The 19,898-nt window shown below is 40.5% G+C and overlaps 1 protein-coding gene across 1 annotated transcript in view; it reads right to left on the bottom strand.

Moving 5' to 3' along the window:
• meis2a (Meis homeobox 2a) overlaps positions 1–19,898 on the bottom strand; it is a 99,853-nt gene that overhangs the window by 66,468 nt on the left and 13,487 nt on the right. The gene's annotated exons all lie outside the window — the stretch shown is intronic.

Genomic DNA, 19,898 nt, shown 5'->3' with positions numbered 1-19,898 from the left:
GGGGGGGGGGGGTTGCTCATCAGCTCTTGTACAGTACCTCCCTTCTCTAAGCCCCCTAAACCTGCCATCGGCCAGATATCTCTATGTCATCCCTGGAATGTTGGAGATAACTATCGCCTTTCCACAGATACGAAGCCTCTCTCTTTTCACAGGCGCAGCGCTGACCCCACTGTACACATCTCTGCCATGGAGGACGAGGAAGAAAAATTGCAAGGAGGGGTGAGAGGGAACAGAGGGGAGAATGGAGGCTGTAGAGTTGGAGGTAAAACGTGTTTTTAACAACCAGTTAGGCTATTTTATCTTATAACCCAAAACATGGGCTGGAGCTAGACCACCCTCCTCTTTCAGCTTCTCCCCTGGAGCCAAAGAGGAGTAGTGGGTCCAGGAGTAAGAAGGAAGCAGGTGGTTTAGGTTTCTTTTTTTTTTTTACCAGGGTCATTGGCTGTGCCTCCCTTAATCTTTTTATATATTAACATTTTGCCAGGAGCCTAAAATATCCCTGCAATTACGCTACAATAACAACTACATCATAATCTGAGGCTTATTTGTGTTTTTCTGAATCCATCTGCAACTTTCCTTTAGTTCTGCAAATATCTTTGGATGTAAAACACACAAAAGCATCTCTACCAGCTTTGCACATCGGGAAACTGAAACTTAAAAAAAACATACATTTTTACGTTTAAAAAAAATTCTCAGTTAGATTCCGGGCTGGACTTTGACTGTGCCATTATTGCACATGAACATGATTTCATTGAAACAGTTCCACTGTAGCTCTGGCTGTACATTTCAAGTCCTGTGTAGCTTCTACGAAATTTTATTATTCAGGATTGCCCTGTATTTGGCTCCATCTATCTTCCCATGAACTCTAACCAGCTGCTATCCTTTCCTCGATGAAGAAATACAGCCCCACAGCATGATGCTGCCACCACCGTGTTTCATGGTGGGTCTTCCAGATGATGTGTTTGTTGACTAAAATTCTCTAACATACCCATTAGGTCTTCACGGAACAGCTCCATTGATGCTGAGATAAAATTACACAAAGATGAACAACCCTAATTACTAATTAGGTGACCTGTAATTTATATGTTGAGGTATTAAAGTAAATGAGTGTGACTACAAATCCATTGCCACATTTTTTATATTTTTATTTATAATATGTTATATTCCACAAATGTGGATATTTATAATGATGGTATATCTATGTTATAATTATAACATAGCTTTATTAGAGAAGCAAAATAGATGGAAAGAGAATAGCTGGAATAAAGATGTATAAAAGAAAAGAGGCAAGCTGTTGCGGATGTCAGGACCCAATTTGCATGAATGGCAAAGGGCTAAATTGCAGGGGATGGGGTAGCTACTATCCAACCCCTCACTCTGCTTTTTTTGGGAAGGGGACTAAAAGGCAGTTTTGATGCCCATGACTGCCCCTTACTCAGAAGACAGGGATCAGTGGCTAATGAAGGGCTTTGGGTCTCCACCAAACATTTCACACTTTCTGCCTCCCTGACAACTCCACCCTGCTCCCTCTAACCTCTGAACACTGCAGTAAAAGTCTGCTGCTGGTGCTCCTTCCATATATTTGAAATCAAATGGAGCTAATTTCTTTTTTTTTTTTTTTAATGACAGACCAGTCTGTATAAAGTGCAAACCAAGAGTTTCTGTCTCTTTAAAATAGCACCATAAAGCTGTGCGCATTTTGGCCTAAGTCACTCTATAATTCATAATTGTTACAACGGAAAAAGAAAAAAACATAGCTGGGCGTACCAAGAGAAGAATTTTTAAGTCCTAGGGTTTGATGCTACATTAAATATTAAATAACAGGTATTTCCCTAAAGTAATTTGATCTCTGTTGAATTGAAACAAGCGTCATCATTAGTAAGACAAGTTGTTTCTGAGCTTGTGCTTTTTTACTAACTCCCTCTGCCTCCAAAAAAATTTTATAAGTTGCTCAGCTTTGGAATGATAATGTCTTGAAAGCTGGGAATAAAGAGATGAGACGGAGCAAAAGAAAACAAAAAAGCTGTGCAGCGGCATCATACGGCTGTATCTGCAAGGGAAGAAAGTTCTAACATGACGACTGTAGTGAGCCTCTACCTACACTTACAGTTTAAGGGGAAAACCCTGTACCTCACTCATAAAGAGATTCATTGTAGACTCCTGACAGGCACATGAAGGAAAAAGGTGCTCACATGAGACAAAAACTAAATGTTTTGTGCTTTATGCAAAAACTCTATGTGTGGAAGAAAAATGAAATGTGGTGGTGGCAGAATTATGCTGTGGGGATGCTTTTTATGGCAGGGACAGTAAAGCTAGTCGATGGAGCTATATACAGGGACATCCTGGAAGAAAAGGTTGGTAGATATTCAGAAATATTATTTATCATATCTCACTCATTTTGGGATCCAAAACAGCTACAACTCTTTAAGGTGTATGATCATGGCAGTAGTGATTCTCTGCCTTCACTTGCAAGTTAAAGACAAAAAATACGTTTCATTCAAAAAGGGAACAAAAAGAAATTTAATTCAGATTCCTGATAGACTTGTGATGGACAGTGCCGTCAAAGACAAAATTAGCAGGTATGCTGGAGCTCTACACATAAAGCTTTGTGGTTGAAAGAGTAAATGAAATAAAAGGTTTATAAATCAACAAGTCAACCATCAGATTGTAGCCTCTGCTCAGCAGCCCTCTCATCAGCCAAATGCCATAGGTTTTTTTTTCCACCCCGCTCTTTTTTTTCCACACAAATGTCCTGGAGGCAGGGAACAAAGCGAGCAGAACTGATTACTGCACTGTTGCTCCGCTCCGCCAGTCTAAACTCTGTTTGGCTTCCTAATGAGCTCACTAAAAACCCAATTCATCACCCATAACCCCTTCTCAACCTGCCTTGAAATCCCCCATTATGGAAAGTCAAGGACAGTCCGCTTACAGGCTTTGGGCTGGGGTCAGGGGCTGTGAGGGTGCATGGCAGTGGCTGCGACAACAGTTCAGCCAAGATTACTTGACACAAGGCATACTCATGTGCCATGTGAAGAAACATGCTTGTTCATTAAAGTTAATCTAATTTTCTTCTGATAATCCATTGATGTTGGTAGTCTCTTGCAAAAAAAAAAATGTTACAAGACAATCACAACCTTGAATGTATTTTATTGGGATTTTATGTGCTAGTTCAAAACAAAGTTGATCTGTCATATAAATTGCATTTATGTCCGACTTTGACTAACATATGAATATATTTAAACCATTCCATTGCAGCTCTGGTTGTATGTTTAGGGTTGTTGTCCTGCAAGAAGGTTAACTTACCCCTAGTCTCAAATCTTGTGAAGGCTTTTAACACTTTTTTCGCATGACTGCCCTCTATCCATAATTTCATAAATTTTAACGAGCCAGCCGGCCCAAACTAAAGAAAGCATCTCATAGCATGATGCCACCATCATATTTTATGGTGATATGAATACTTTTGCAAGGCTCTGTATGGAAATAAAATACTTGAATCTTCTACTCAAGCATGACAAGTGGATCAGAAAGTGTTGCCCTAACTTCCCCTATCTTCTATGTTCTTCCCTCATTTTGCAAAACCAGCAGTGCCCCAGTCCGGGCAGAGGAATGTCCAGCTTGATGACTGCAGCAGCGGGAATGTCCCCGTTTAAGTAAGCTCTCGCACCAGAGATTTCTAGTTTAATACCCTTTCGTCCCATTCCTGCAAAGACAGGAATGTGGAGGGAATTAAGCAAGGAGGGTGCAATCCCTATTGAGAAAAAAAAGAGATGCTTAAAGCAGGCATGGTATCAGAGTATGGTAAACAGTAGAGAAGGTGGGAAATGGGCTCAGAAACGTCTGATGGTTGGAGGGAGGGGTAGGAAACCGAGAGGAGGGAGATGAGGACAACATAGGGTTGGAGTAAACTCCCACTGTTCCTCATTACATGGAGCTGAAATGATCCTCCTGACACCTGGGCTGTAACCAAGAGATTACAGAATTGATGAATCCTTGGTTTAAAATGCAGCTGATTTTGTCTGCTTTAGTAATTAATTCTTTTTCCAATAATGTATTGATTAAGCGTAGCCCCTGATAAAGTTCAAACTGAGAGAGATCCCTCCAGGGGCTTTGGGTTGGCCTGTTCCAGAGAGTCAATGAAAACTTCCTCCCTTCACCTGCATCTATCTCTCTCTGTCAGTGCAGTTTACCCTCATAAATTAGTCAGATCAGTGAGGAGCTGATACTGTCTGTCCTCTTGCTGATATATTTCCCTGGTTTTTTGAAGTAATCATGTCCAAACAAATGCAGATGGGCTTTTTGACAAGTCCATCACACACAACTAGGGGAAACATTTAAAGGATGTGCCAAAAGAAGTTCAAACGCATTAATTTACCAAAACAGTTTTTTCCCTTTGCTTCCTTTGCTCTCCTCCTTGTTCTTATTCTGAGCCTAGAAGGGAATTATGGCATGCAGAACGGGAGCATCCCATTTCACAAAAGTACTCTTTCATTCTTTTTATCGCTGTATTTTTCCTCACAGTTGTGAATCACAGCCTGATCAACAGAGGGTAGAGTAGGTATCTCCTGGGAGCCAACTAGCAGTGAAATCAGATCCCGCTTTATATGACAATCTGCTGCTCATGTCTTGTCAAGACCCCTCACCTACAGGCTTCTTTACAAGTCTATAACCAGGGACCACTGTCCTCCTTGACATAAATTCACTTATTCTTATAGGAAGCAGAAGCATTTGTTTCAGCTCCATGGCACAACCTCCTTGTGGAAACAACCATGCAAGGAAATATAGTTCCATCTTCCTAACAATAGTAGCAAATAGGATCTCTCTCAACACAAAATAAATGCATTACTTTGACACACCATTAATACATAGTGGCAAATAACTGGTGCCCCAATGAAGAGTTAAGAGTCAGTTAAAAGCCTTTTTCAATATTAAAACCTAATGAAACAGGGAATGAATAAAGCAGAAAGAAGGAAAAAATATAATTAGAAGGTGGAAGTAGAGCGTAATACATTTACACGCAACTATTTCCTTTCATTAATGGGACTGCAGCAAGCAGTGAGGTGGTTTTCACCAGGCCAGTATTGACTGTCCGCCCCACTCCTTAAGGTAAATCCAGCAGGTCATTTAATTAAAGCCCAATTCCATGGTACTAATTTTGATTTGAGGCGCTTGACAGGCATTTAGAAATTGCACTCAGTGGGATCAGATGAGATGAAGCCTGCTGCTCCCAATATAAAGCTTGTCTACATATATATCTACAGACAAGTACAAATTTGTTGATAACCATGGTTAAAGGTGTAAAAAAATTCAAAACAATTTATAATTCCAGCAACATAAATAGAAAAAAAGGAAAAATCCAGCCTTAAAATTTAAGAAAATTATTTCAGTTAGAAAAAACTTACAGATTAAAAGTAATTGCTAATCAATGAAAACATTTTTTTAGTTATGCTTCTTTTTCTTATCGTGTTGTTCAGAGTTCATAGGAACTATCAAATAGTAGTTCATAAGTTTCTTTTTCCCTTCAGTATAAATATGACATGATGCAGAGGCTATTTTTTTGCCACTTGGCTGGACAAGGACCCATGTTTATGTTGCAAAGAGTGACATCTTGGCGTCACATAGGCTTCATAACAACCAATTAGTTGCCATCTACCTCACAATGATTTGTTTCAGAGTGAAGCCATAAAAATCTGCTGTTCTCTACTGCCATCACAAACATGAGGAGTTTGCTAAACTCTACTGGGACTTTAACTGGAACTGTTTGCTTTGGTTAGATGAGACTAAGACGGAGGTTTTCAGCTACAAACACTCCAGATGGGATTTGCATGAAACAAACTATGAGTACATGGATAAGCAAACTCTTAGGTATGGTGAAAGATCTGTGATGCTGCTGGCCAGTCTTTCTTTCAATACTTTTTTTTGCATAACTTAGTTTTTAGGTTGATCAGAGTGCCAACTAATCAATGACTTCCTGTTTCCCTTGAGTATAACTATGACGTGACACAAAAACCCCTTTCTCTTGGCCACTCTTTGAAATGGGAAAGACAAGTGACCATGCTATTCAATAAGGCTTATGTGCACTGAACTTCATAAGTCATGAAACTAGCGTGTTGTGGAGAATGTGTGATGCTGTGGGCCTGTCCTTCAAAGAGGAGATCTGGTACCTTTATTAAATTGCATGACATTCTTAACTATTTAAAATACCAGGAGATTTTAATAAAAATCTGTTGGACTCTACCAGTAAACTAAAAATGGCTCGTCACAGAGTGGTTCAGGATAATAAGGATCCAAAACATGTGGCCAAATAAACACAGATATGGTTCACTGGGCACAAAACAACTTTTTTCCAAGGCCATCTCAGTCCCAAGACCCAAATCCTGTAGAAAACCTGTCAGGTGAGCTTAGGAGAAGAAAGCATCAGAGAAGATCCAAGACTCTGGATGATTTAGAGATGATTTCTTAAATAATAGACAATTAAAGAATAGACAAAGATCCCGCTCCCTGTTTATCCCAACTAATTATAACTGAAATGTTATAGTAGACAAAGTGCTATCCTATTGGCAAAATGGGGTCCTACAACGTATTAACAGCAGGGGTACCAACAAGTCTGACCTACTGGTAATGGTGTAGTTCTGAGTGAACAAAGAAAAATATCACCTCTAAATGTAGTAAACTGAAAAGATTTTCTGCATAAAACAAATATTCTCTGTTTGTTATTTATTTAGTAGAGCAACATTACCATTTCTTCCTTATCATAAGTTAGTCGGTCTGGCAGTGAAATGGATCTGTTAGGTCGTCATCATTTTGCCTTGCATGTTATCATGAAGCACTAAAGTTCCAGAAGGGAAAAAAGCTCCTCATGTGAAGCTGTTAATTAGCAGACCTCCTTACTCCTCAGTCTATGAAGCTTTCCATCTTCTTTTTTCTCCTCTTTGCGCCCCCCCCCCCCCCCCCCCCCCCCCCCAACACTCTTTTTTCTTTATTCTCTTTATTTCAGTTTTTTCTATGCAGCCTCTGCTATTGACTTTTCAAATTTCCCCCTCACATCCACCCCCCTGCACCAGCATCAGTGCCGGCAATCCTGCATCAGTACCCAGCTCCACAATACCCCCAAGCCCATTCTCCGAGACGCTCGCTGGGGAGCCCTGAGAGCTGGGCCGGCCCTACAGCTCCCCACAGCCCACCGCTCACTCCCCACGAGACCAAAATCAAAGAGAGAGGGCCTTAAACTCTAACCACGGGTATAATGAGGGTGCTCCCAAGAACAGTAAGCATATGCTCCAAAGGAAAACAGAGAGCAGGACTACAAAAGAATGAGAGAAATAACTATAGGAATTTTGGCCCAACAGTGTTTTGGAGACGTGAACAACAACAGAGAGCAGATGAGCAAAAATAATTAATAACCTAGCTGTACATTGCTATGAAAGAGGGGGCAAAGAGCCCACGGCCAGTGGCGATGGTAGCCGGGGCCATGTATCTCCTGAAGCACATATCTGAACGCAGAACAACAAGGGGGTCTGCCACATGCCCCCGGAGCCAAAGGGAGCCAAAAGGAGCACGACTAATTTCTGCACAACAATGGGCCTGGATGAGCGCCCACACAATGGCAGGTGGTTTGAATAGCAGCAGGGCCCTTGCAGCGGGGATCTTCTCCTCTCTTCACTCTGAGGTGCTCGGGTCTGGCTTGTGTAACCTCTCATTTTCAACCAGGCTTCCTTTTTGACTTATAAAGGATGAAAACGATCTCATGGGAGTCCAGAGAAGTGTGAGGCAGCCAAGCCTACAAGGCAAAACTCATAGCAAGTCCAGCTGTGTTTTTACTTACAATTTATTTACCTCCAATTTCTTCCCATCACCTATTAACTTTTGCACCTTGTCTTGTTATTACTCCACATTTTCACGTATTTTTCCTCTGTTGGTGGAGTGGTCGTGTTTGTTGTGCAGCTGCTTGGACTGTCCTGTAAGCCTTGTTGCAGTGGAAAAGGCAGTTTTTCCCCCCACCTTAAGAACATTCTTTCTGGGGTCATGAGGTCAGGCTTCGCAGATGTCTCCTGTAGACACTTAGTTGTCTAAGAACTGCATTGCTGGGAGTAAGTAGTTGTACTAAACAATACATCTTTCCCTCCCTCACTTTGGGGAATGTTAAATGTTTTTTTTTCTTTATTTCTGTCTTGTTTTTTTTTTTTTGGTTTTTTTTGCTCATTGTTTAATTCCTAAATGAAGCAATGGAGTTAGTACAGTTTTTCCAAGGTGGAGATTTGTGCACCGACATAATGAAAGAAAGTACTGGTTATCACAAGATAGTAGTGTGTTTTTCTGTCTGCCCTCATTTCTTCAAGCACTAGCTGTCTCCATGAGTTTCCTCCAATTGTTTAAATGGGGCCTTAGTCATCCTCGCCATCAGGCGAAGGGAAAGATGCTTTTAAAGGTCTTTCTCTCATTTAGTGTGCACTGTTGCCAGGAGAGAAAAATGAAACCATGTAGTAACTGTCCCATCAAATAAAAAAAGAACCTTTGAGTAAGCAATGTTGAAGCCAAACAGTGACCCTAAATGAACAGAGGGGAAATATTTGAACTAGAGCCATGGTTCTCAAAGTGTGGTACTTGGGTTGCCTTTAGTGGTACACAGAGGGAAGTCTTGGTGTAAATCAAATTTACAAGGTAAATATATATCATGAAACGGTTATACGCTCCCAAAGAGCCCAGAAAATTATTAGTTCCGGCAAACTTATCTTTGCTCCAAAAAAATACTCAAAAAGGAAGTACAGTGAGAAATACTTCCTTTCACTTAAATATTTTATACCAATGCTTTTACTGTTATTGCAATAAAAATCTTAAAACACTGTGATAAAATATAAACTTCATGTCGCCCACGCCTACTGGGAACAATATGAACCAAAACTTTGCCACGTTGGTGTTGCCATGAAAGTTGGAGGGCGAGACGGATTTGCTGATTCTTGAACTCAGTGACCAAGCTTCACACCACTATCAACACAAGCTAATAGCACCGGATGTGTCCACATTTAATGTATTCAAACACTAAAGGAACTTGTACAGGAATAGTGCTAACACATGCAGTTATGAGTTTTAAAGATTAATTTACACACAAGCTACCAGAAGTATAACAAAACCGCTTATCACTGCAGCCATATTGGATTTTGGGGTTGGGGTTGATGAAATACCTCCATCTTTCCCTATTGAATTCTGACCCTGGTTACTTTTTATTTATTTTTCTAACTTGGAATTATAAAATGTTTACTTCAATCAAAAGTTCAACTCCTGTAGTACTTTTTTAAAATGTCTTGTCTGGTTATAAAAGTTTGAGAACCACTGTGGAGTAGAGCCTCAATCTCAGCACAAATGGTAAAGAAGATAATTCCTGAGCCAAACTGTTTCAATAAAAGCAAATCCTCATTTGTTCTGTTCAGGGTTGGAGCATAACATTGCTAAAGATTGCACAATTTAACATGCAAGTCCTGCCTCAAAACATGGAAAACTGTGTAATTGAATCAGCCTTTTAAAAACCCCTGCAACAAGCTATCCTTGAATATCTCTCTCCTTTTCATCTCGCTTCTTTTTCTTTCCTCTTTCTTTTCGTTTGATATGGTGTTTTCTTTTTCTTCCGTCTTCCCCCTCCAAACATCTCTCTGTATCCTACAAATTGATATCGCTCTCAATGAATTATGGTAAATGCATAATGAAGGTTTTCTCAGCTTTCCCCCCTGCAGCCAGCCAGGATGGAGCATCTTGTTTGGCCTGTTTGATTTGTTTTGTTGCGCATTTAGCCCCAGTGTTCCTTCAGAGTGCTCTCTTATCCAGGGATGCAAATACAAAATTATCCTTGCTGACTAACATGGCTAATACCTCCTCTGGGGTAATCAAAAATTATTAGTTACATGCTTCCAATAAACATTAGGGCTTGTGGCGATAAACACTATCAAATTGCTCACTTTTGCTTGCTCCCAAATAGCCATTAAATGGGTGAACAAAAGTGATCAGGTGTGGAAAAAGCACTCTGGCTACACAGAAACTGAGAGACCGCGGGACTCCTATTATTCCTATAAAAAAGCAGCCCTTTGGCTTTAAGAGTCATTAAAGCATGTACTAGAGTGGGAATCAGACTAGAAAATGAGCTTATCTTGCATAATACCCTCAAAAGCTTTGCATAAATGTGAAAGATGAGCGCGTGAAAATCAGCAGCAGAGAGAAGAGAACCAGGATTGTAACACACTTCCTTTATCATCCTCCCACTAGCTTGGACTGGTGGCTGTATGCTAAAGCGCTACCTGTAGGGTACAGCTGCTCCGCTGCAGTTCCACATATGCTCCAGAGTGTAAACTTCGGCTTACACAAGAAGAAAAACCACACAGCTGGTGAACAAGCTGCAGCTAGCCTCGCTAAGCCAGTCTGCTAAACCGTGTGCTGTTTTTTTGGAGGGACCTTTGCTGAGATGCAGGGTTTTAGACATAAGGGGGAGGAGAACTGGGAGGGTGGGGGTGGGAGAGGAGATTAAAGAGCCAAGGGAGGCTGAAGAAAGAAAGTAGAGTAAAAGAGCACAAGGCCCATTGGTCAAACACAAAGGTGAAGATGGGGAAAGGACATTTGAAGTCAGGGCTATACTCCAGCTAAGTACACCTTAAACAGTCCAGTGTAAACCGGCAGTCATGGGTTTTTAGAGTTTCCCTGCAGGTGTGCCTTTGACAGTCTTGGCTTCTGTGACCCCTCTCCAATCAGCAGTGGGGCCCGGATTTGGACACAGAAATCAGCAGCATCTCACAGACTCTGCCTGTCATTCAATGTCTGTCTATATACACTCATGGAGTGGCTGCCAAACAAAAGGAAAACAAATCTGATGAGTGCTAGAGAAATTGGATTATCACCTCTCAAAGGTGACTCCTAGGCTGAACCCCTCTTGGGCAAAGTCTTCCAAGACAAGTCCAAAAAAAGTCTTGGGAAAACATTCCTGGCCTTTAAATAACCGAGGTCTTGTCATCCTTGTGAAAATGCAACGGCGGCAGCATTAATGGACACGGAGATGCCCTTTGGGACACATGCTGAAATCCCTTTTAGCCATATTACATCAGACCCCTCTGCACTCCACATCACCACCACACACAATGGCGTAATCAGCAGGAGAACATGGGCGTGTAAACCCCTGATATAATGAACTGATTCAACATGCCCACACTCTGTTGTTTTTGTTGATCAAAGCTTGAGTAAAGGGAAAAAAGTCACTGCTGGTGATTTCTGATAACATGCCAACAATTCTGTTTCCTCTGAGCTTTTAAACTGTGCTCAAGTCATTCTCAGATTTCCTAGTCTTCATCTACAGTGCTTTGCAAAAGTATTCACACCCCTTTCCCATCTAGCCAGTTTACAACCACAAACTTCTATGTAATTATTTGGAGTGTGTGAATTTGCATTCAGCCCCTTTTACTGTGATACCCCTAAATAGTCTCCAGTACAACCAGCTATAAAACATCTCACAGAGCACAATTCAATTCAATATCTAAAAAAGGAGACATGGCCCTCAACCTAAACCGGAAAGCATACATTGATGATAGAAGGAACCAAGAGGCCCATGGAGGCAACTGTGGCTCAGTAGGAAGAATAGTCGTCTTGCAATCAGAAAGTTGTGGGTTTGATTCCGGCTCCCTCCTGCCATATGTTGATGTGCCACAGTGCAAAGCACTTAACCTCAAGTTGCCTACGTATCGGTGTATGAATGTGTGAGCGTTAGTGAGTGTGATTGGGTGAATGTGGCTCTAGTGTAAAGCGCTTTGCGCGGTCTGTATGACTGGAAAAGCGCTATATAAGTTCAGTCCATTTACCATTTAACTCTTGAAGAGCTACAAAGATCCACATCTCAGTCCTGTACTCCATAGGTTTGGACTTTATAGAAGGACGGCAAGAAGAAAGTCATAGTTGGGAGAAAACTATAAGATGTCAGGTTTGCAGACACCAAAAAACACATGAAAGATAGTGTTCTGGCCACATTATCTGAACTTACTGTATAGGCCTGCAATTAAAAATATTTTGTGAAAAACTATTACTTTCCAACACCCTGAACAGACATGTTGAAACATAGTGATGGCAGCATCATGGTGTGGGCAAACTTTTCTTCAGCCTGGTCAGTGAAGCTGGTCAATGAAGCTTACCAGAGGGCGGTCCTGTAAGAGGTTTTCATTTGTACAATGACCTTGAGTGTTATGAAAGGTGCTTGTAAATAAAATGCATTATCATTATTATTATTAGAATACCAAAGGCTTCCCATTCACTTTGCATATGCTCAAGCTATTTTGCAACAAAGAATTGGCAAAGATTTCAGTCTCCAGATGTTCAAATCTGTTAAAGACATACTGTAAAAGACTTACAGCTGTAATTACAATGCAAGGTGATTCTTTAAATTCACTCAGGATACAAATACACAGCATAGTTTTAGATTTTTATTTGTGGTTGTAATGTGATAAAAATGAAAAAGTTAAAGTGGTGTGATGACTTTTGTGAGGCATGATACTACTCAGAGGGAAACCATATGAGCAAATACTTGAGTAGGAATCAGACTAGAAAATGAGCTTATGGGAGAAAAGAAAAAAAACATCTCCCCAAAGGTTTTGCCTTAATGGCGCAAAGCAGACATTCTCGTCAGCTGCTGTCAGAATAATCTAGGTAATTTTTTCCCTATGTTCTCCAAACATTAGTTTGCACATTAGGCTGACCCAGTTAATGTGCCTTTCCTGCAATGCAGAAACCCAGTTTCAGGCAGAGCTAGGCCGGGTTAGCCAGGTCGCGCCAAGGGCCTGTTCATGATTATGGACCAGAGGGACAAGGCCTCATATAGCATTTCGGCAAAGACGAAAGGCAAAAGGAGAAGATGTGGAAAGGGAAAGCTAGAATGAAGGGCAAGGGGTGATGGTGATGTAGTGGGAAGGCTGTACCATACTGGCAGTCCTCAGTACTGTTATAGTCCACATTCTTTCATTGTTTTCAAGCCATAACAACAGGTTAAGAAGAAAGACAGAGACAGAAAGAAAGGAAGAGAGGGCGGAAGGGAGGAAGGAAAGAGGGATCTGAGGGAGCCGATCATTCTCTTTAATCACATTTTGGATGAGTGCCAGGTAGTCTGCAGCACTGAAGGCGAGACGGAGAGGGGTGAAAGAGGAGAGAAGTGTGAGGGAAGGGGAGAGACCGGGAAAGCGATGGAGGAACAAATGGAAAAAGAGGTGGAGAGAAGATGGAGAGAGAAAGACGAGAGCAGAACCCCTTGAAACAACTTGAGGAGCACTGATGTTTTCGCTAGTGTGCACATTTGCCCACGTGTGTGTGTGTGTGTGTGCACGGTGGTCATTCCCGTAAATGTCCACGAATGCTGAATCTAGCAAGAATCTGGTGTTAGGGCAGAGCCAGGGAGAAATCCATTTTAAAACTATGTGCATTAACTATAGTTTTCCCCATAGGTTAAGCACTCCACATGAATAATTTAGCCTCTTTTATGCTAATGGGATCATGAACGTATCCCCTCTGTACCATGTTTTCTACCCCCCAACCCCTCTTTGCAGCAACTCCTCTCAGCTTTCAGTAGTTGCCCTGCCTCTTCCCAACAAACAATCAGACAGACATACTGCAACCTTTAGAAAGCAGACACCTGACCAACATTCAGGCTTGCATGCAGAGAGAAGGCAAAAGATGCAACAAATGTATGAAGAAGCACTGAAGTATTGTTACCCTCATTAGCTGAGTTTATCTTCAGCTTGCTTCCTGCTCACTCACTGCTGCTGAGTAAGATGTGACAGTTTATAAGTTTTGATGCACATCATGGTTGCACTTTGTTAAATGTTTATGTGATCTCTACTTCTGCTGAGTTCCTTTTTTTACATGACTTATTTTCTCATTCTATGATTTCTAATTTGAGCCTCTGTGTTTTCTGCTAGTGATGGAAGCGTATATAAACTGTATTTAAAGTGCCGTAAAAAAGTATTTACTCCCTTACAGACTTCTTATGTTTTAGCTTTTTTCACACTTAAACATTTTAGATCATTAAATTTTATTATTAGACAAAGATAACCAGATCACAAACAAAAGGCAGCTATTAATAACCCCCCCCCCCCCCCTTAATGAAATTATCATTTAAAAAGCTGATTTTCATAATTGTGTTTGTTTGAAAATTAATTTTGCTTTATTATCAAAAACATTTTGTGGTTTTTTTTGGAGTTTTCTTTGCTTTCGTTCAGTCAGTTGCACACAGTCAGAGCACATACACACCAATGTTGCTTCTGCATTGTATTGTGGTGAGATTGGGCCACTGTGTAAAAATTATCAGTGCTTCAGCAGCTGGGAGAAGGAACCATGGAACAGCAGGCCGTGGGTCTGCTTTATTGTTTATCTGTTGTTTATGGGCTAGTGTTCAGCTTTAATTACTACACTAAATTAAACTCTAACAGGCACTTAAACGGAGCCAGCTAACACATGCACGTGTCTGCTTGTACACACACACATGCACACACACACCCAGATGCAAACAGACACGACCTGTATATTTTATAAACACAGACGCACCTCACAGATCCCTCCAGAGCTGGAGTACTAGCCTCTAAAATTCAACAAGACTTCCATCTTGCGTTTTGCTGAGATTTTAGTTTAATGTTTTTCTTTTTTAGCTACCAGCATTGTTTGAACATTCTTGGTACCAGACAGAGCTCCTAAAAGCAAAGTTAAAGCCAAAGGTCCTTAAAATGCAGTATTCAGCAGGCCATGCTCATGCTGGGACACCAGGAGTCGTGTCCCTGCCAGCAATGACCCTTTCTAGTGAGCTAAACCACAAAGACTTCACTTAGTGGGGCCCCTAGCCGGGGCCAAGGGGGTTCACCGCACTCCCCACATATACACACACGCAAATGTACCACAACACCATCAAGCGCAGCACGCTTCCTTGGAGCCGAACACTCAAGCTTCTCCCTCCCTTTTCTCTCCATCTCCGCCTCTCTTGGTCTCTCTAGGGAGCCTGTATATCCGCACAGCGTGGGGATTGTTCAATTGCTGAGAAAATGTACAAAATGCTTTCTCCTCTCTTCTGTTGAGCCATTTCCATTTACAGTAGATTCTGGGAATGGTGCAGAAATCCCCTTTGCCGAGCACTCAAGATGTCATTATGCATTTGGTATTCATGCATAACTAATAATTACAAGTGGGGACAGGAGCAGAGGCATGCAAACTCTTGAACTTAATCATATGCACAGGTAAAAGCATTACCTTTCCTGCTGAATTAGTGTTGTGGACTATATATTGAGAGAGATTTTGTCAAATTTCTTTGTGTACCTGGTAAACATGTAAAAATGTAAAATACATCCATATAATATTGCAGTTACATAATATATTTAAAATAGAATAAGAAAAATCTAACTTTTTTGGAATGTATTTAATTATGAAAAAACTCCAGGGTAAGAAAGAAATGTTTTTGATTAAATCAGAAAGGACATAACCGACAATAGAAGTATTTCGTTATTTATGCTTAATTTTGTTAAGTTAATCATAGTTTCCAGGAACTTCTATTTAGTATTCCATGACTTTGTATCCATTAGGACGCGGCACAGAGACCCATTTCCTTTAGCTACTGGCCACTAGGCTGGACAAAGACCTAAGTTTATCTTGCCACAAGGCAAAGTGAGCATGCTGGTATGGAGGGTAAAACATCTGCATAACGACCAGTAAATGCACTCTAAATGCCAACTGGTTCATTTTTTTAAGCAGGCTAGAAAAAAGCCTTTTCTTTCCTACCATTACAAATGTAATAATTTAGAGTTTGTTAAACTCTACTAGGGTTTTAACTGGAACTGTGTGCTTTAGTCAGACAAGACTAAGATTAAGCTTTTCAATAACAAACATTGCAGGTGGGTTTGGTGTGAAACAAAGGATGAATATGTGGAAAAGCACCTTATACCCACTGTTAAGCATGTTACAGGATGTGTGATGCTGTGGCCCTGCTAACATTGTTTTTGAAATACCAGCACATTTTAAACAAGAATTTGATGGCCTCTGACGATAAACATATTTCCTAACATTGGATTTTTTCCCATTTGAACAAATGTACAACCTATGTAAAAAGTTTGAATTTTATTTCATTTTTCACTGATTGCTTCTGTTTTTTGCTTGCTGTGCGCAAATCTGCACAGTATGTTATCTTGTACTGTTCCATCACGCTTTGAGTGTTAAAAATGTTGACACCTGCTTAGAAACAAGTGTTATCTAAAGTCACACACATTCATCAAAGGCTTAGAGTAAGTCCTGAGGATCCTTATTCATATTCTCTTTTCTAGGAAAGTAAACCAAAAAAACTAAATATTTTCTCTTTTCTCTAAACTTTTAATTGAACTCAGTTTAGATTTCTATTTAACTGAAGATAAAAAATGTTTACACACTGATTTTTTATTCACACATTGCCAAGATTGTGCCAAGATTGACAAAACATGAAAAGGAAATAAATTCTGTTTATAGTAATCTTCTTGAGTCCTGACCACCTTTGTATTGTGTACAGTCATAGTTTTTATATCGGGTGATGTGGCTCACCTATAGGGTGCCATTTCATCAGGAGGTGGCACCAGCACTCCAAAAGAACAAAGTGAGATTCACTTATAAGTTTTCTATTGCTTGGAGGTCCAGTCAACAGTTAGTTGGAAGATTGCTTTGCTGTTGCAATCAAAGCACAGCATGAAAATATGGCTGTATACCACTGGAAGCTAGCAACACTGAGGTTGGTATCTGATAAGCAGATTCATAATATCCCCTAAATTAAAGAGCTTTTCACTGTTTTCAGGAATGTATACTACATTTGATAACTTCTATAAATTCTACATTGAACACTGAACAATGTTTAAAACACAACTTGAGGTTAATCAAACTTTTTTTATAAGCAATACAAAAAAGAGCATATTCAAAACTATTTTTGGCACCTCAGATTGAGAGCAGAATTAAAACCTCAATTTTATAATCTGGTCAAACCTGGACTGGGCTGTTCCACATTGATTATATATTTAAAGCACAGTTTTGATTTGGGAAACATTTAGTATATCTGTAAAAATGGGTATCAGGCACAGATGAGGGGGTTGTCGATTGGTTGTGTACAGCCACATAAGTCATTGGTGAAGTTCAAATGAAAGGAAAAGTTATTCAGTCGAACTGGATCTTGTCACTGAAAAAATGCCTTTTGGGTCAAATTGGGCTGGAGTGTTTTATTCAACACACAATTGTTTTCCGTGCCTCAGGCATGGATAAAACACATCTTTCAAGACGGCAGGAAAACTTGATATTTTTCTTGGCACTGTGCATCTTCTACAATTTTTTACTCTCTTCTTATCTTCCACCGTAGCCCATCCACTGTTTCTTCAACCAAATGATCCACATTGTCACCTCTTTTAAGAGAGGCCAAGCTGTTAAAGACCCCATTACCATAGTGAAGCGCACACTTCCTAATTTCTTGGTTGGACTTAAGAGTGCGGACTACAAATTTAATGCTCAACTGTATTGAGATCGGAGGCGAGTTCATGCGTGGAGTGGAGCAGAGCGCGGAGTGGGAGAGGAGGGGAAGGTGGAGAGGTTGGAGCAGGAAGGCTCTGTCAGAATGGAAGGGCCAGAGTCGAGAGTCAGCGAGCGCTTCAAGCGTTAACGTAATTGCAAGAATGTGAAAAATGAGGCAGTGGGGCTCCCGAACGAAGAGAAAGGTCAGAGCATGCCTCACACAAAACAACTGGCTAGAGGACGGCCTCATTAGACCATTAAATCAGTTGCCCATGGTCCAATTCCCTTTTTCTCTCTCTTTTATTTGCCGTGACTACTTTTTCACCTTTTTTGCTCATTAACTTCTTTCCTGAAATTTTTAATCTTTTCCTCAGCTCTTAGCTGCCTACTTAGGTTTTATTGTGAAACATCCTGAGGTCCTGGATGCTGCATTTAGCATGATCTAGCCTTGGTCTGTGTAGGCCCAGCGCATGGGGCTGTACCGTAACTGTCTTCGGCTAGCATTGATCTGCTGTTACTGGATACGGTGGGGAAAGGAGTCGATAAGTGCTCTGTGGATTACAGGTCACTTGTATTTATGTGTATAAGATAATCAATAGGCAGTGCATTTCTTCCCTCTCACCCCCACCCCATCCCCTTTTGGCTGCTCTTCCTCTCCAGAGCCACTTGCACTTGCAAGGAGGCATCTGAAAACTGGTTTTGTTCTGTATTAAGATCTGCCTTTAGACTTTTTTTGTTCTCTGTTTTTTATTCACTATTGTGCGCTCCCATTATACAGTATTCATACTTTCAGTGTTTTCAGATTTTACCAAGATGAAACCACAAACTTCAATATGTTTTAATAGGACATTATGCGATTGACCAACACAAAGTACTACATAATATATAAGTAGGAAAATGATGCATGGGTCTAAATGTTTTTGCAAGAAAAGTGAGTTATTTATTTAGCCTCCCTGAGTCAGTTCTTTGTAAAACTATCTTTCATTTCAAGTCTTTTGCAGCTTATAAGGTTTTCCTCCAAGATGGCCCTGTATTTGGTTCCAGCTCTGAACAACTTCCCTGTCCCTTCCGAAGAAAAGTGTCCACACAGGATGATATCATCATCACCATGTTTTCTTGTGAGTATGCAATGGAATGCATTTGCATGTAGGCAAAAATGCTATTTGGGTCTTATCTGACCATAGCACTTTTTCTTCATGTTTGCTGCATCCTACATAGATTGCAGCAAACTTTAAACATTACTTCTTATTGGTTGTCTTTTAAAAATAACTTTCTTCTTGCCACTCTTCTTAAAAGGCAGCTTTGTAAAATATAAATCAAATTTAGAAAAGTGCCAGTGGCAGCATCATGCTGTGGGGATGCTTTATTTCAGCAGGGCTGAGAAGTTGGTCAGAGTTGATGAGAAGAGGATTATATTTAGGGTATCAGAGTAAAACAGAGTAAAACAGCCTGAATAGAGGAGCAGGCCACACTTTCAGATTTTTGTTTGTGAAAACAAAGGTGTATTATTTTTATTTGACTTCACAATTTTGCACCACTTTGCATTTCTCATTAAATCCCAAAACAAAAACACTGGAGTTTTAGCTTGTAACATAACACGATGTTGAATGGGTTTTGGTAATATGAACTGTTATATGCTCTTTGTGACAGTAAGCCCAGTTTTATCTCTATTACTGTTTAACCTCGACAGGGAAAGCCAACTATTTTGGGTGTCATTTCTTCTTTAATCGTCTCTATTCTCTTAGACACTTAATCAAGCTGTAGCTATCACTGCCTTCATCATTCCCAATGAGCCTGACATCAGAATATGATCCAGCTACTACTGATGCATCCAACCACAGAGGTCTTCTGTGGCCCCCAGTCTGTGGTCAGTAATGGTTCAAAAGCTGCAACAACAACCATTTCTGTCTGGAGAGCAGACGATGATATAAACACCACATAGGACACAATAGGTCCATCAATATGTGTGATCGTTAACTGGCAAAACGATAGTCGGAACTAATGCAAAACTGGAAAGTTTTGCAGGTAAAAGCATGATGGAACATCAGTCTATTTGACAAAGCCATAGACCTGTAGAGAGAGACTGAGAGAGAGACAGAGACCCATAATAGCAAACAAACTATTTACTAAAGGAAAGTAGAGCATACATTCTAGGTAACATGTCAGTGTATTTGGTCTCGCCTCTAAACTTACCAAAAAGCCTATTATTTTTTCAGTTTACATGTCAAAACTGGTAGACACCGTGACAAAAATACTAACAGGACAGCTGTGGCACATGCTATGTAATGAATTCAAATAGTCTTGTTTTGAAATGCATTATTAGTGTTTGGCATGTCGAGTGGGAGATAACACCGAACACAAGACACTATGAGACATGATTAAGAGCTTTT

This window comes from Girardinichthys multiradiatus, chromosome 19 (genome assembly GCF_021462225.1).
Source record: "Girardinichthys multiradiatus isolate DD_20200921_A chromosome 19, DD_fGirMul_XY1, whole genome shotgun sequence".
NCBI lineage: Eukaryota > Metazoa > Chordata > Actinopteri > Cyprinodontiformes > Goodeidae > Girardinichthys > Girardinichthys multiradiatus.
This window is presented reverse-complemented; position numbering and strand designations above follow the sequence as displayed.